The sequence below is a fragment of the Enhydra lutris genome, unplaced genomic scaffold (genome assembly GCF_002288905.1).
Source record: "Enhydra lutris kenyoni isolate GAN:26980312 unplaced genomic scaffold, ASM228890v2 scaffoldscaffold10, whole genome shotgun sequence".
In the NCBI taxonomy this organism is placed as follows: Eukaryota; Metazoa; Chordata; class Mammalia; order Carnivora; family Mustelidae; genus Enhydra; species Enhydra lutris.
In genome coordinates this window covers 8,152,262-8,169,874 of record NW_019154094.1, presented here as the reverse complement: position 1 = coordinate 8,169,874, position 17,613 = coordinate 8,152,262, and the positions used below count along the sequence as shown (strand labels likewise).

The following is a 17,613-nucleotide window of genomic DNA, read 5'->3' as shown; positions in this document are numbered from 1 at the left end:
AAAGAAAGAAAGAAAGAAAGAAAGAAAGAAAGAAAGAAAGAAAGAAAGAAAGGAAGGAAGGAAGGAAGGAAGGAAGGAAGGAAGGAAGGAAAGGAAGGAAGGAAGGAAGGAAGGAAGGAAGGAAGAAAAGAAAGAAAGAAAGAAAGAAAGAATGAATTCTTGGCAAACACTTCCACTCTGGTCCATCTTGCAAAGGTCCAAGAATTTTACCTCTAACAGCATAATTTGAATACCCAGGGCCATCCTTTTTAATCATGATTTCAGTTCCAAAAGCCAGCAGAGCAGAACCAGGGGTCCTATTTTATCTGCAGTATACAGCAGCTTGATCCTGCTCCAAACACTCTCATTCTTCCCAAAGTATATGCTTTGGGCTTCCACAGGACACTCGGTTAAGAACATCGAGGGAGCATCAACAGGCAAAGGTTGATTTGAGCACTTACCAAGTAAGATCCACCTCTGAGGTTTTAGACAGTAGCAACTTTAATATGCACTGTGGGAATCAGCGGCTGCTGGCAGCATCCTTGTCCCTTGCAAAATTTCCATTAAAAGATTTTAGGTGTATTGGTTCCAATTACAGGGCCTTTAAAGAGTCCTTAGATTTGGAAAGGGAAATGTATACACCTGCTGCCATCCCTAGATGTGGCATCTGTTTCCCAGGCTCCCCCTCCAGAACCATATCCTGATTCCTTTTTTTTAATTTTAATTTTATTTATTTATTTGGCAGACAGATCACAAGTAGGCAGAGAGGCAGGCAGAGAGAGAGGGGGAAGCAGGCTCCCTGCTGAGCAGAGAGCCCGATGTGGGGCTCGATCCCAGGACCCTGGGATCATGATCTGAGCTGAAGGCAGAGGCTTTAACCCACTGAGCCACCCAGGCGCTCCTCCTGATTCCTTTTCGATGGTACTTGCTTGCCCTCCATCACACCATACTTAAAAGCTGATTAAAATGGATCAGACATAAATGTAGAAGCTAAAACTACAAAGCTTCTAAAAGAAAATAAAGGAGAAAATCTTTTTGAGCTTTTTGTCAGCAAAGTCTTCTATAAAAGATCCAAAAGCATGAACCATAAAAAAAATTTTTTTTTAATTAAAACCTGTTCTTCAAAAGACACTGTTTAAAAAATGAATAGGCAAACTATGGAATAGGAGTAAATATTTGTTAACACACATCTGACAAATACTTACTATTATTAGTCATAAGGAAAACAGATTAAAACCACAATGAGATACTAATACCCACCCAGTAGAACTGCCAAAATTAAAAAAACTTCCTAAAGCAAATACACAAGGATTTTCAGCAATTAGAATTCACACACTGCTGGAAAGAATGCAAGATGGTACAACCACTTTAGAAACTGGTCTGACAACTAACCTATGACTCAGCAATTTCACTTCTAAGTATTTACCTAAGACAAATGAAAACTTGGTACAAAAATGTTCATAACAGCTTTATTCATAATAGCTTAAAAAAAATGGAACCAACCCAAACACCCTTCCAAAGGAGATGAAATAAACACATAGTTTGGTGTCTTGAGGATTCCCATCCTTGCGGTAGTACACTTTAGTTAGATTTCAAATGGAGAGATCCCTTTTTGGTAAAGTGGAGAGAAGGATGAGTAAGAAAGGGGAGGTGGAAATGGAGAATCAACAAAATCCATTCTTTTTTTTTGTTTTTTAAAGATTTTATTTATTTGACAAAGAGAGAGGGAACACAAGCAAGGAGAGTGGAAGAGGGAGAAGCAGGCTTCCCACTGAGCAGGGAACCTGATATGGGGCTCAATCCCAGGACCCTGGGATCATGACCTGAGCCAAAGGCAGACGACTTTGATGACTGAGCCATCCAGGCACCCCAAGATCCATTCTTTTTTAAAAATTATTTTTGGGGACATCTGGGTGAGCTCAGTCAGTTGAGCATCCAACTCTTGATTTCAGCTCAGGTCATGATCTCAGGGTCCTGGGATCAAGCCCCATGCTGGGCTCTGCACTCAATGTGGAGTCTGCTTGTTTCTCTTCCTCTGCTCCTCCCATCACTCTCTTTCTCTCTCTCAAATAAATACATACTTTTTAAAAAATTATTTTTAGAAATTATATATAAAATTTACCATTTTAACCATATTTAAGTGTATAGTTCAGTGGCATTAAATATGTTCATGTTACATAACCATCATCCCCATCCATCCACAGAACTTTCTTCTTGCAAAACTGAAAATTTGTACTTATTAAACAGCAGTTCCTCATTTCCCTCTCAACAGTACTCAGCAACCACCATTCTGTTTTCTGTCTCTACGATTCTGACTACTCTATGTACTTCAAAATACTAGTGGAACCATTTAATATTTGACCTTTTGTGATTGGCTTATTTCACTTAGCATAGTATCTTCGAGGTTCAGCCACATTGCAGCATCGATTAGAATTTCATTACTATTTTTAAACACACACACACACACACACACACACACACACACACTTCTTTTTCCCCTAAAGAGGGAGAGAGGGGGATGGGAAGGGCAGAGGGAGAGAATCTCAAGCAGGCTCCACGCCCAGTGTGGATCCCAATGCAGGGCTCAACCTCACAACCCTGAGATCATGACCTGAGCTGAAATCAAGAGTTGATTGCTTAAATGATGGAGTCACCCAGAAGCCCCAGAATTTCATTACTTTTTAAGGCTGAGTAATATTGCATTGTATGTATACACCATATTTTATTTATCCCTTCATCCACTGATAGACAATGGACACCTGGGTTACTTCCATCTTTTGGCTACTTCGAAGAACGAACCTGGGTGTATAAGTATCTCTTTCAAACTCAGCTTTCAATTCTTTTGGACATATACCTAAACGTGGAATTGCAGCTTTAGGGATACCTGAGTGGCTTAGTCAGTTAAGCATCTGCCTTCAGCTCCGGTCATGATCCCAGGGTCCTAGGATCGAGCCCCGAATCAGGCTCCCTGCACAGTAAGGAACCAATTTCTCCCCCTCTCTCTGCCTGCCACTCCCCTTGCTCGTGTTCTATTAAATAAATAAATTAAAAAATCTTAAAAAAAAAAAAAAAGTGGAATTGCTGGCTCACATGGTAATTCTATTTTTAATTTATGAGGAATCACCAAACTGTTTTCCACCAGTTTCTCCATTCTACATTCCTAGCGATAGGGCACAAAGGTTCTGTCACGGACTGAATTGTGCCCCCCCATCCCATTCATATGCTAAACTCCTAACCCCCAATGGGTTTGTACCTGAAGAGAGGGCCTTTAAGGACATAAGGTTAAAAGAGGTCTTTTTTTTTTTTTTTGGAAGGCAGCTATGCTCACCACTATACCACCAACACAGACTTTTTTTTTTTTTTTGAAGATTTTATTTATTCATTTGACAGACAGAGATCACAGGTAGGCAGAGAGGCAGGCAGAGAGGGAGGAAGGGAAGCAGGCTTCCCGCCAAGAAGAGAGCCTGACTCGGGGCTCCATCCCAGGACCCTGGGATCATGACCTGAGCCAAAGGCAGAGGCTTTAACCCACTGAGCCACCCAGGTGCCCCTAAAAGAGGTCTTAAGAGTGGGACTCTAATCCAGTAAGTCTGGTGTCAGAGGAAGAGACACTGGGAATGCATGCACAGAGGAAATTTTGTGTGCGGACACAGAAAGAAGGCAGCCTTCTTCTACAAGCCAAGGAGAAAGGCCTTACCAAAACCCAACCCCGCTGATGCCTTGATCTTAGAATTTAGCCTCCAGAGCAAGAGAAAATAAATTTCTGTTGTTTAAGCCACCTCATCTGTGGTATGCTGTTATAGCAGTCCTAGGAAAATAATACAAGTTCCAATTTCATCCACACCATCTTATTTTGTTTTGGAGGTGTTTTGTTCTTGTTCCGATAATCATCACCCTAATGGGTGTGAAGTGGCATTTCCCTGTCATTTTGATTTGCATTTCCCTAATCATTCATGATGATGAACCTCTTTCCATGGACTTATTGGCCATCTGTATAACCTTCTTTAGAGAAATGACTATAGAAGTCCTTTGCCCATTTTTGAATCAGGTTGTATTTTTGTTGTTGAGTTTAGAACCTTACTATATATTCTGGATATTAATCCCTTATCAGATATGTGATTTACAAATATCTTCTCCAATTCTGTGGGGTGCGTTTTTACTCTGTTCACAGTGTTCTTTGGTGAAGGAAAATTTTTCATTTTGATGAAGTCTAATTTGTCTATTTTTCCTTTTGTTGCCTATGTCTCTGGTGTCATACCCAGGAGATCATTTCCAAATCCAATGTATTTATGGTTTTAGGTTATTTTTATTTTAAGATTTTATTTATTAATTTGAGAGAGCGCGCACAAGCAGGGGGAAGAGGAAGAGGGAGAAGTAGATGCCCGGCTGAGCCAGAAGCCCAACATGGGGCTTGATCCCAGGACCAGGAGATCACGACCCAGCAGGCACTTAACCATCTAGGTGGCCACCCAGGTGCCCCTAGTTCTTACATTTAGAAGCAAGATTCATTCTTAGAAGAATATTTATGGAAGGTGAAGTTTTGCACACTTATTCCTTTAAATCCATACATATGCAAGGATGCCTGGGTGGCTCAGTCAGTTGAGCACTGGACTCTTGATTTTGGCTCAGGTCATGATCTCCGGGTCATGAGACTGAGCCCCTTGTCAGGCTCCACACTCAGTGCAGTCTGCCTCTCTCCCTCCATCTCCCTCTGCCCCTCCCCCTGCTCATGCATTCTCTTTCTCTCTATAAAATGAATAAATCTTTAAAAAGGGGGCACCTGGGTGGCTCAGTGGGTTAAAACCTCTGCCTTCGGGACACCTGGGTGGCTCAGTTGGTTAAGTGGCTGCCTTCGGCTCAGGTCATGATCCCAGCGTCCTGGGATCGAGTCAACATCAGGCTCCTAGCCTGGCAGGGAGCCTGCTTCTCCCTCTGCCTCTGCCTGCCACTCTGTCTGCCTGTGCTCGCTCTCGCTTCTCTTTCTATGACAAATAAATAAATAAAATCTTAAAAAAACAATAAAAAAAACAAAAAACACCTCTGCCTTCAGTTCAAGTCATGATCCCAGGATCCTGGGATCAAGCCCCACATCGGGCTCTCTGATCAGCAGGGAGCCTGCTTCCTCCTCTCTCTCTCTCTGCCTGCCTCTCTGCCTACTTGTGATCTCTATCTGTCAAATAAATAAAATCTAAAAAAAAAAAAAACTTTAAAAATATACATATACATATGCCTGCATTCTCCCTAGAATGATTTTGTGTACCCACAGGTTGAAGACCGTAGTTTGAAGAACCTACGCTTATACTTCTCTATCACTCAACTTCTTTTTTTGCCCATATTCCCGTTCTGTAGACTGCTACTTTTTTGCTTATAAACACTCAAGTCTTTCTCATGCAAAAATACACACACACCCGCACACACACACACACAAAACCTTTAAATATATATATATATATATATTTTTTTTTTTTAAGAGAGAGACACAGTGAGAGAGGGAACACAAGTAGGGGGAGAGGGAGAAGCAGACCTCCAGTCAAGCAGGGAGCTGGATGTGGGGCTCAATCCCAGGACCCCGGCATCACAACATGAGTCGAAGGCAGACCCCTAACGACTGAGCCACCCAGGCACCCTACCTTTAAATATTATTTAAATAAATGTCCACCAAATATTGCTAACTCCCAAGGCTCTACACTGTTTCCTAACACTATTCTTTTTTCTTTAACTAACATATAATGTATTATTTGCTTCAGGGGTACAGGTCTGTGAATCATCAGTCTTAAACACAGTTCACAGCACTCACCATAGCACATACCCTCCCCAATATCCATAACCCAGCCACCACCCTATCCCTCCTCCCCTCACCCCCCAGCAACCCTCAGTTTGTTTCCTGAGATGACAAGTCTCTTATGGTTTGTCTCCCTCCCCAGTCCCATCTTGTTCCATTTTTTCCCTCCCCACCCCCCATAACCTACTTCTCAAATTCCTCATTCAGAGACATCATATGATAATTGTCTTTCTTGGATTGACTTATTTCGCCTTAGCACTATTCTTGATCCACATGCCACCCCTAGGTGCTATGAAGTGAATGTTTGTACCCACCCCCCCCTTTTTTTAAGATTTTGTTTATTTGACAGATCACAAATAGGCAGAAGGCAGGCAGAGAGAGGAAGGGAAGCAGGCTCCCTGCTGAGCAGAGAGCCCGATGTGGGGCTCGATGTGGGGCTTGATCCCAGGACCCTGGGATCATGACCTGAGCTAAAGGCAGATGCTTTAACGCACTGAGCCACCCAGGTGCCCCCCACACTCCCCCATTCTTATGTTGAAGCCCTAATACCCAATGTGATGATATTTGGAGGTGGGGGCCTTGAGAGGTAACTGGGTCATGAGAGTGGAGCACTGGTGAATGGGATTAGTGCCCTTGTAAGAAAAGACAAAAAAAAAAAAAAAAAATGATTTGTCTCTCAGCCAAATAAAGACACAGTAAGAAGGCAGCAGTCTGCAAATCAAAAGGATTTTCACCTGGACCAAATCAGAAGGAACCCTGACCTTGAACTTCCCTGCCTCCAGAAATGTGAGGAATAAATTTTTACTGTTCAAGTCACCCAGTCCATGTTACTTTGTTATGGCAGCCCAAGCTGAATAGACATGAGGAATTGCATCTATTCCCAATTTAATCACAGTAACTGCCATCTCTACAATGATAATTTCCACATCTCTGCTTTTTAGATTTCCCCTGTAAAGTCCAAATTGCCTGCCAGAAATCACCACTTGGCTATCTCACAGGAATCTCAAAGTCATGTACAAATTAGACTTAATACTGCAGGAAGACATTTAAATACTTCATTAGAGCTGCTTCTTCTTATAACAGAAATTTCCCAGGGCATCTGGGTGGCTCAGTCGGTTAAGTGTCTGCCTTTGGCTCAGGTCATGATCTCGGGGTCCTGGGACTGAGCCCCACATCGGGCTCCCTGCTCAATGGGGAGCCTGCTTCTCCCTCTCCCGCTCCCTCTGCTTGTGCACACACACCCTCTCTAATAAATAAATAAATATTCTTAATAAAGAAAGAAATAGAAATTCCCCAGGGTTTAAATATTTTTATATCCTGATTCCTAATAGCAGCAAATTAGTCAGGCTCCTAATTCAAATACTGTAAGCCAGTACAGTGTAGGAGAAAAGGCCTAAAAGTGCCATCTCTGGACATACTCTGCTTAGGTTCAGAGCTGGATTGCCTGAAGGTAAATCTTGTTTCTGCCACACCACAGGACCTTAAGCAAGTATTTAACTAAATGCTTCAGTTTACTTATATGTAAAATCAGTATAAAGCTAATATCTATTTCATATAGTTATCAGAACAGAATGAAAATGCAAATCTATTAAAACAGTGGCCAATAAGTAAAATGCTCAATAAATGTTACCTATTACTACTTTAAGAGTTTATTTCAAAAATCACTGAGATTTGGAATGTGTTCCCACTGAGGTAGTCTGATCTGGCTAAATGACTGACATTAAAAATCTGATCTTCCAATTAGATTATATGACATTTTATAAATTAAGCCTGCTGCTCTAAAGTCTATATATACATAAAGCATACATACAATATATATTATGCCAAAAAATACATCGTTTGCGGCCATTTACGATAGAAATGTTAAAGCACTAACATTGACTTAAAAATGTGTAAGGTGGGACACCTGGGTGAATCAGAGGGTTAAGTCTCCACCTTGGGCTCAGGTCATGATCCCCAGGGTCCTGGGATCAAGCACTGCATCGGGCTCTCTGCTCAGCAAGGAGCCTGCTTCTCCCTCTCTCTGCCTGCTTCTCTGCCTACTTGTGATCTCTGTCAAACAAATAAAATCTTTTAAAAAAAAATGTGTAAGATGGTAATAAGTTTTTCAAAATTTTAGGGGGAAATTTCTAAAAATTTTATGTGGTCCAAGAATAAAAGGATTTTAAGACCACTGGTCTAGTGCATGTGTTTTTTGTTTTTTTTTTAAGATTCTATTTATTTGACAAAGAAAGAGCATACAAGCAGAGGGAGTGGCAGAGAGAGGGAGAAGCAGACTCCCCACTGAGCAGGGAGCCTGATGCGGGGCTGGATCCCAGGACCCTGGGGATCATGACCTGAGCGGAAAGCAGACCTTAACCAACTGAGCCACCCAGGCACCCCATGGTGCATGTGTTTTAGAGTCAGAATGCCTGGTTTGAACCAGAACTCCAGTTTTCTTTTTTTAAGAAAGATTTTATTTATTTAGGCACAGAGAGAGAAAGAGAACTCGAGAGGGAAAGCAAGAGCGAGCACAGCAGGAGGAGCAGCAGGCAGAGGGAGAGGATGAGGGAGAAGCAGACCCACCAAGCAGGGCGCCTAATGCAGGGCTTGATCTCAGGACTGGGATCATTACCTGAGCCAAAGGCAGACGCATAATGACTGGGCCACCCAGGTGCCCCAGAACTCCAGTTTGCACCTCTGAGAAATTATTTAACTTCTATATGTCTCAAAGCTCTCCTATGCTATAGGAATAATGGTACCTACCTCATACAATTACTATCAGGAGTAAAGGAGATCATGCATAAGAAGCAATCATATTCATAGCCCCGTTGTTCATAATAGCCCCAGACTGGAAATAGTCCAAATGTCCATCCATAAGTGAATGGCTGAACCAAAAGAAATATATCATAAAAAAAAAAAATGCCACAACATGGATGAACCTCAAAAAAGCACTGCAAGTGAAAGAAGCCAGACACAAAAGAATTGCATAATTCCAATTATATGAAATTTCTAGAAAACATAAAACTACAGAGATACGAAGCAAATCAGTAGATACTAGGACTTGCAGTTGGAGAAGTGGGGATAAACAACAAACAGGAAGTAAGGAATGTTTTGAGGTGCTGGAAATCTAAATCTGAACAGTGGTAATGATTACATGAAAATGAACACTTACAATGAAGGAATTTTATGATATGTAAACTATGTCTCCAAAAAAAGTTTTAAAGAATTTTATTTTTTTAAGATTTTATTTATTTGACAGAGAGAGAAAGAGAGAGATCACAAGTAGGCAGGCAGAGAGAGAGGGGGGAAGCAGGTTCCCTGCTGAGCAGAGAACCCGATGTGGGGCTTGATCCCAGGACCCTGAGATCATGACCTGAGCCACAGGCAGAGGCTTAACCCACTGAGCCACCCAGGAACCCCAAAAGTTTTAAAGAATTTTAAAACAATGTAACAAATACTATTACTACTACTACTATGCTCAGATTTTTTTTTTTAAAGATTTTATTTATTTATTTGACTGACAGAGATCACAACTAGGCAGAGAGGCAGGCAGGGAGAGAAGGGGAAGCAGGCTCCACGCTGAGCAGAGAGCCCTATGCGGGGCTCGATCCCAGGACCCTGGGATCATGATCTGAGCTGAAGACAGAGGCTTTGACCCACTGAGCCACCCAGGCGCCCCTATGCTCAGATTTTTAAAATCATAATAGCATTAAGCTGGAAAGGACCTTCCTGAGTTTGTCTAATCCTACTCTCCAAAATGAGAGTAATGAAGACAAGCATAGCTGAATGCTGACTCTACCACAGTTAAGCACTCTCATTTATTCATTGCAAGTCCTCTGTAGGGTAAACTCAGTTACTATTCCCACTTTATAGACCACGCAACCGAGGCTCAAACAGGTTGAGATTTGATCCAAAACAATATAACTAATATGAGAAAAAGCCAACATGCAAACTCAAGACGATCTGAGTCTAAAGCCAATGCTTAGAAAAAACCCATCCTGAAATTCACATGGCATTTCGAAAGACTCTGAATAACCAAAACAATCTTGAAAAAGAACATAGTTGGAGGAGACACACTTCCCGATTTCGACTTACTACAAAGCTGCAGTTATCAAAACAGTGTGGTATTGGTATAAGGACAAACATACAAATCAGTGGAATAGAGAAACCAGAACTAAATTCTTACATATATTGTCAGGATATTTTCAAAAAGGGTATCAAGACTATCAAGGGGAAAAGACATACTTTTCAACAAATGCTCATAGGAAAACTGGATATCCAAGTGCAGAAGAGTGAAGTGGGACCTTCACCTAACACCACACACCAAAATTATCTCAAAATGCATCAAAGACCTAAATGTAAGTGCTAAAACTATAAAACTCTTACAATAATAGGGGGAAAGCTTCACGCATTAGATTTGGCAATGATTTCTTGGCGATGACACCAAAGGCACAGTCAACAAAAGAAAAACAGGCAAATTAGATTTCATCAAAATGGAAAACTCTCCTGCATCAAAGACCACTATAGAGTAAAAAGCACCCTATAGACTGGGAGAAAATATTTGCAAATCACGTATCTGATAAAAGGTTAATATCCAGAATAGGCATATGCCCATGTTCACAGCAGCATGACTGACAATAGCCAAAAGGTGGAAACAATACAGTTGTCTACCAACAAACGAAGAAATAAACAAAATGTGACCTATTCACACCAATGGAATATTTATTCAGCCATAAAAGAGAATGAGTATGTCAATTACATCTCAATTTTTAAAATATATTTTTTGTAATTTTTAAAAAAGGAATGAAGTTTGGGGCATCTGGCTGGCTCAGTTAAAGAGTGACCAACTCTTTTTTTTTTTTTTTTTTAATTTTTTGTTTATTTATTTGACAGGCAGAGATCACAAGTAGGCAGAGAGGCAGGCAGAGAGAGAGGAGGAAGCAGGCTCCCCGCCGAGCAGAGAGCACGATGTGGGGCTCGATCCCAGGACCCTGGGATCATGACCTGAGCTGAAGGCAGAGGCTTTAACCCACTGAACCAACCAGGTGCCCCAAGAGTGACCAACTCTTGATCTTGGGTTTATAAGTTTGAGCCTCATGATGGGTGTAAAGATAAATAAATAAACAAACTTAAAAAAAAGAAAAAAAGGAATGAAGTTTGGATACCTGCTATGACATTATTGCGCCATGAAAACATTATGGTAAGTGAAACATAAAGGGACAAATATTGTATGATTTCACTTATATGGGATACCTAAAACAGGCAAATTCAGAGGGATTTAAAGTCACCAGGGGCTAAATGGAAGGAACAATGAGAGTCACTAGCTTAATGGATAGAGTTTCTGCTCAGGGTGATGAAAAAAGTTTTGGAAATAGTGGTCACGGTTGCACTACCACTGTGTATGTAACTAATGCACTGAATTTTACACTTAAAAGTGGCTTGGGGTGCCTGTCTGGCTTAATCGGAAGTGTGGCTTTTGATCTCCGGGTAATGAGTTACAGCCCATGTTGGGTGTAGAGATTCCTTAAATAAACAAACTTAAAAAAAAATAAAAAGAAACGGTTTAAATAGCGAATTTTGTTACAACATATGTAACAAAATATATTTACCACAACCTTGTAAAGAAATTAGCAATGTAATATATAAAAAGCATTGAATTATACACTTTAAATGGTTAACTGTATGGCATATGAATTATGAATTATATCTCAACAAAGCTGCTTTTAAAAAAGACAACCGTGGTGGCTAACATTTATGAACACCTTCTGCACACCTGACACTGTTCTAAGGGCATTACATACACCTCACAACTTCATTTCACATACAAGGAAACTTAAGTAAGGTAATTTATCCAATGTCACTGAATTAGTGGAGGAGTGAAGAATTCAAAACCTATCCGATTCCAGAGCTCCCCCAGTTACCCACTCTGCTATTCTGAGTCCCACACCATGAAAGGACGGTTATAAAATGCATTCAACAGATGCCCCATTAACTAAGTGAATGAAATGAAGACGGTATTGTGGGAGTGTGGCAGAAAAATTAATTCTAAGCACTTGGTATATGGCTAAAAAAAAGTCCATCAAGGAATGACTTATAATCTTTAAGATTTCAGAACCTTCCAATAATTTTAATTTTAATACAACCCTGAATCTGATCATTAACAGCAGTTTATACATTTAAACATTGGCACAATTCTATAACCTTGCTGAAGTATCTGCAATAAGAGAGTTCATTTAGTAACATGCACTCACCTCCCCCACCCAGCCTTCACAAGTCTCTTCAGAAAGGCTATAAACAACCCAGGATCCTAAAGGCAACAAAAATAAACCCAACTCTGGTAACAGAATTCTATCAAGAAGGGTGCTACAGATGCCAAGAAAAGAGACCTAGTACCTTCCCTATAGGTTAAACACCTACTTAGATGCCAGTTAATGAGACAAGGTTCATGTCCAACTTGTCTGTTTCACCGAAACAGTAACACGCCATTAGTTACTTTATACATCGCCAGTCCTTCGGTCATCCATTAGTTCTTCATACCTCTCCCTACAGTCCTCACAAGTTTGCTGATGTTGACATTATCAACTATTCACACTGGTGGCATTACTCAACAGAAAGTTGAAGACTAACAAACCTAGGGTACAATCCAGAGTTCAGAAAATGAACCAAGTGACCAAGCGCATCAGAGTCTACTCAACTCTTTCACTTATATCCAGCAACTCTAACCCTCACATGCAAAACCTGGAATATGCAAAAAACAAAAACAAAAACAAAAACAAAAAAAAACCCGTTACTCTTAAAAAGTTTTGGTACCTTACATGCCCCTTTTTATTTTAAAAAAATGCGCTCCTAGGGTTGAATCCAGCAGCACATCAATACTAAAGTTAGGAGAAAAACACAGATTTACAACGCCAAAAGGAATCTGAAGAGTAAATACGAAAAAACATCCCTCCTCTCACATTCTCCCAACGGGCGCAGAACCCACCAGACCACTCCCCCCGCCTCCAGGTTCTACAGCCCCGCGTGCCGGGCTCCGAGCTCTCGCACCCTGTGGTGCGGCCGAGCTCACTCGTGTCTAGCCAGGTCAAAGGACGAGGCTACGTGCTAGGCACAAGAAGGCCTCCCTCTCGAGCGATGCCTCAGAACTGGATCACATTCCTGCAAAAGCAGGAAAAAGGAAAAAAGGGCCGACCTGCGGCCCCGCAAACCAGAAACACCAAACCGTAACCACGCGCCAACCCCCTACCCCGCAGCCGACAGCCCCGAGGCTGGACCGGTAATTCTACCACCGCACCGGGCCCCGCCCCGGGTCCGCGACCATTCCGGGGCGTTCCTCCCGAGGGCGGCGCCTGCCTCACCACACCGCCACTTGGCTCTCTTCTTCCCGAGCGAGGCCGCGGCCGTCCCGCGACACGGAAGCCGCAGCTTCCAGGCCTCGCGGACCCGCGACTTCTATAGCGGCCTGGCAAGCTGGCTCTTTCCCCGCAGGCTCCGGCACGCCCTCTCTACTGCCCCAGGCCCTTACCGAGGCAGCGCGGCCTCCGCGGCCCGCTCCTCCTAATCCTCAGCCGCCGCCACCGACCCAGCGTCGCGGAGACCGGAACTTCCTCCGCGCCGGGCCGCTGCCTCCACAAAGGCGCCGCGCCGCCGCCTTCAGCGCTCGGCCCGCCGGGAGATAGAGTACAGCGGCAGGTCGCGCCGACTCCACTCCCGCCGTGCCTCGCGCGTGTCGGGGCGGGGCTGCCTACGGGGGCGAGGCGTGAGGGCACGCTGCTCGGCGGCGTCCAATGGAACGGCATGCTTCCCCAGGTCCGCGGGGCCTGCTGGGGGTTGTGGTTTAGACCCTGATTTGTCTTCCTGTGCTGTTGGGGGTTGAACAAGATTTGCCGTCTGTCTGCCGTTGGCTTGGACTCTCCGAGTTTTGCTCTCCATCGGGAGCGCATATCAAGCCTTGGTCGGCCTAGTTCGAGGACGCCTTCTTTCCCTTCATTGTGAAGGCAATGGAAGGGAGACTTCTCCGGCCTAAGCCTTCCGGAGAAATGGTTGTCGGACCACACCAGCGCCTGACTCTTGACCCCTTCAGTCCAGGAGCTTAGCCCTTTTTGCCCAAGACCCGAGGATAGATGGAAGAGAAGCTTTTGAATTAGGGAAGAAGTAATCAGAAAGGCTCGTCCCCTTTTCTTTCTGAGGGGGTTTCCAAGTTAGGCATCCCCCGCTCAAGAATATCAAGCAAATACCGCCTATGTTAAAGGTTCAGTGGTCCTACCTATGAGGGAAAATTCACCCACCTTCCGCAGGGCCTTGCTAGATCTCAAGCAATAAATCTGGCCAAGGGTTACCTACGAGGTCTCAGAACTGGAAGGCTATCTGCAAATCTCCCAGTATAGCAGAAACGTTTTCAGTTTGCAGCTCACTTCCAGAATCTCCTTAAGTTAATCTTCAAATGGCAAGGTCCAAGCTTCCAGATGGGTTATCTACGCTGTTGATATGCTTGCTGGTTCCGGCCACCTGGTGTTTCTACCAGAAAGGTAACCTGATTTTGTAGCCTAAATTCAACATCATGGGATCAAAGGAATCTGCTGCAAGAAAAGCCTATAAAGCATTCTAAAGTAAAGCAATCCTTATCTGCAGAGAAAGGAGGTATTTGGGTTAAGTAGTCTTTAAAATTGTCTTCCCACTTTTCAGGCATCTTGTCTGGAAGTCATTCCTTCATTCGAGAACTGTATGAAGGGCCTGTGTGTGCCAGGCACTGTATCAGGTGCTGGGGATATAGGAACAAACAAAGCTGATAAAATTTGCTGCCCTGCTGGATATGGGTGTGGGGTAGTTTTTGGAGGAAGACAAAAAACTAAACAAGATATACAATCTCTGCTGAAATGAGTTTGGTTTCTGTCAAAAGGAAGATGGAGAGTCACTGGAGGGCTCTAAATAGAATAATACCATAACTTCAGGTCCATGTTATACCATCCCTCTGGCTGCTGTGTGGAAACAGGCTAAAGGTAGGAAGGGCAGAAGCCATGCAGCCAATTAGGAGTCTGTTGCAACCACAGAAGGATGGTACTTGTACCTGTGTGGTAACAGTAGAAATGGGAGGTTGGGATGAGGGCAGAGAGGGAAGAATGTGGGCAAAGCAGTTTTAGTAGGAAAAACAGGAGCTCAGTTTGTGGTAGGTTGAATTTTTGGTGCCTAGTATTCAAGTGAGACATGGAATTGGTAGTTGGATACATCAGTCCGGAATTCAGGGTAAAAGGTTAGTGTTAGAGATGCAAATCTGGGAAGTACAAGCATATTGCTGGTGCCAGTATCTGAAGCCATGGACTTGGATGAGGTAACCAAGGGGTGACCAAGGAAATAAGGGAGTGAGTGTAGACAGGAGAGCAGAGTTCCAGCCCTGAGCCAGGGAGCACACCAGCACTAAGAAGTTTCGAGGAAGAGAAGGAACAGCTAGCTACACGGAACTGTGGGTACTTTGACTTTGCTTCCCAAACTGAACCATTGTTCGTGGATCTCTCCCTTACCAGATAGTACTTTGTCCTCTGAAGAGATAAATGGTATTAAGGAACTAATTATTCTTGCCTTACACCCAGTCTCCTTGGGTAATGATAATTGCTGCTCTTTATCAAACTATATGGCTGGCATTGTGCTGTCACTTCCTTATCTCATTTAATTTTTATAATAATCATATGAGGAAACCCCTTTTATAGTTAAGGAAACCAAAGACCAGAAAAATTAAGTTATTGCCATAGCTGGAAAGCATAAGGTGGGGGATTCCAACCCAGGTCAGTCCTGGTCCAAGGTTTTTTTTTTTTTTTGGTCCAAGGTTTATGTCCCTGACTACTTTCCCCTTTTTCTTAAGGTTATTATTGAAGGTTTTCAGAAGAAGCATAAGGAATTTCCTTTCTTTTTTTTCTTAACTTACAAGTACCCATAGTCCTTGTAAGTTTGTTTGTACTGCCTAAGAGCAGGAAAAATGAGCTATTTAGAAGAGATGATCTGAGCAACACCTTCACCTGGAATGGGATTTACAAGGTCTAGTCGGGGAGATGTATCCATTTTCAGCCCCTAAATCCTTACAGGGGAGGACTCAGCAAAGAGAAAGACCATGTCCTGTCTGTTGCTCCTTGTTGCCTTGGTCTCATTTGGGGCCATAGTTCTCCAGCATGAAAAGTAGGATTTAATGAAATGTTAAAATGAGAGACAGGAACCAGGAGAGACACAGGTTATACAAGACCATAGATGAGATTTCCCAGCAGAGCAGAAAACCCAGCTGCCTTACCAGGAGCTGCCAAGTAAGAAAGGCAGGAAGGAAAACTTCGGATTTTCCAGGGAAGGATTGAGTGTTCTTATTATTAGCTCAAAATATTTCCTAGGGTGCCTGGGTGGCTCAGTGGGTTAAGCCTCTGCCTTTGGCTCAGGTCATGATCTCAGGGTCCTGGGATTGAGCCCTGCATCGGGCACTCTGCTCAGCGGGGAGTCTGATTCTCCCTCTCTGTCTGCCTGCCTCTCAGCCTACTTGTGATCTTTCTCTCTCTCTGTCAAATAAATAAATAACATCTTTAAAAAATATTTCCTACCAGGTATCTTGTATTTGTAGGAGGGGGAAATGGCTGAAGGGGCTGAAAGGGACATGAGAGGCTTTTCCCCTAGTCACACACAGAAGGTAGCAACAGAATGGGGAGCAGATCCCAGCCTCAGGGCATGATTAGGCATTTTCACCTTAGCCATGACCTCCTCCTCACAGCACCTCAGGTTCTGAAATGCCCACTAAAGCTATGAAAGAAAATAAATCTGGGAAAGAACAAGAGATCTTATTTTATGATAGTTCCAGTCCCTGCTAGTCCTCACTACCACTATTGTGAAGATGATATCCTGGGTCCATGAAAAGCACCAGCCAAGACAAAACAGAAAGCAGAGAATATTTTAAAGATTTTATTTCTTTATTTGAGAGTGAGAGAGAGTATGAGAGAGCATGAGAAGGGGGAGGGTCAGAGGGAGAAGCAGACTCCCTGCCAAGCAGGGAGCCCAATGCGGGACTCGATCCCGGGACTCCAGGATCAGGACTGAGCCAAAGGCAGTCGCTTAACCAACTGAGCCACCCAGGTGCCCAGAAAGCAGAGATTTAGAGGAGCCCCTGACCTGGAGGGTGACAGAAGGTGTAGGGTGTTGATTGTATTGTTTGTGGCAATGACCAAGATTTGAAGCAGCATAGTACAAGACAGCTGAGTCATCCTGGGACTGGCATTTATTATTATTCCAAAAGTCTAAGATTTATTTTTTAGTCATTTCTTATTTCTTTATTTGCTAAGTAGGCTCCACACCCAGACTGGAGCCCAACATGGGGCTCTAAATCGAAAACCTGAAATCAAGACCTGAGCTGAAATCAACAATCATTGATCGCCCAACCAACTGAGCCATCCAGGCGCCTCTATTTCTTGGTAATTTCTATTGGCAAAAAGTGACATATAGGAAAGGTTGTCTCACTAATCAAATATAAGTTAATGAGTGGATTAAAACAGCGGTTGGCATAACAGCCTTCAAATGTTTTACTAAGTAGCCACAGTGGTTTGCCCTGTGAGAGTGTCAGGCTCAGGTCTTAGCCAGAAGCCCATGGGCATGTAGCCACTTACTTGACTAAGTAGATGCAGTACAGCTGTCCCTGAACAACCTAGGGGTTAGGGGCACCAACTGCCTTCCCCCGTGTAGAGTTGAAAATCTGTAAAATTTCTGATTTCTCCAGGGGTGCCTGGGTGGCTCAGTGGGTTAAAGCCTCTGCCTTCGGCTCAGGTCATGATCCCAGGGTGCTGGGATCGAGCCCCGCATCGGGCTCTCTGCTTGGCGGGGAGCCTGCTTCCTCCTCTCTCTCTGCCTGCTTC

The 17,613-nt window shown here is 43.3% G+C and overlaps 1 protein-coding gene across 2 annotated transcripts in view; it reads right to left on the bottom strand.

Annotated features, from left to right (window-relative positions):
• The window catches only part of LOC111143785 (RNA binding motif protein 6), a 105,660-nt gene extending 92,309 nt beyond the window's left edge, over positions 1 to 13,351 (bottom strand). For both annotated transcript variants that reach the window (XM_022497657.1, XM_022497656.1), the window contains exon 1: positions 13,266 to 13,351. The gene's annotated coding sequence lies outside the window, so the exon portion shown is untranslated. The remainder of the gene's footprint in view (positions 1 to 13,265) is intronic.
• Positions 13,352 to 17,613: the final 4,262 nt, after the last annotated feature.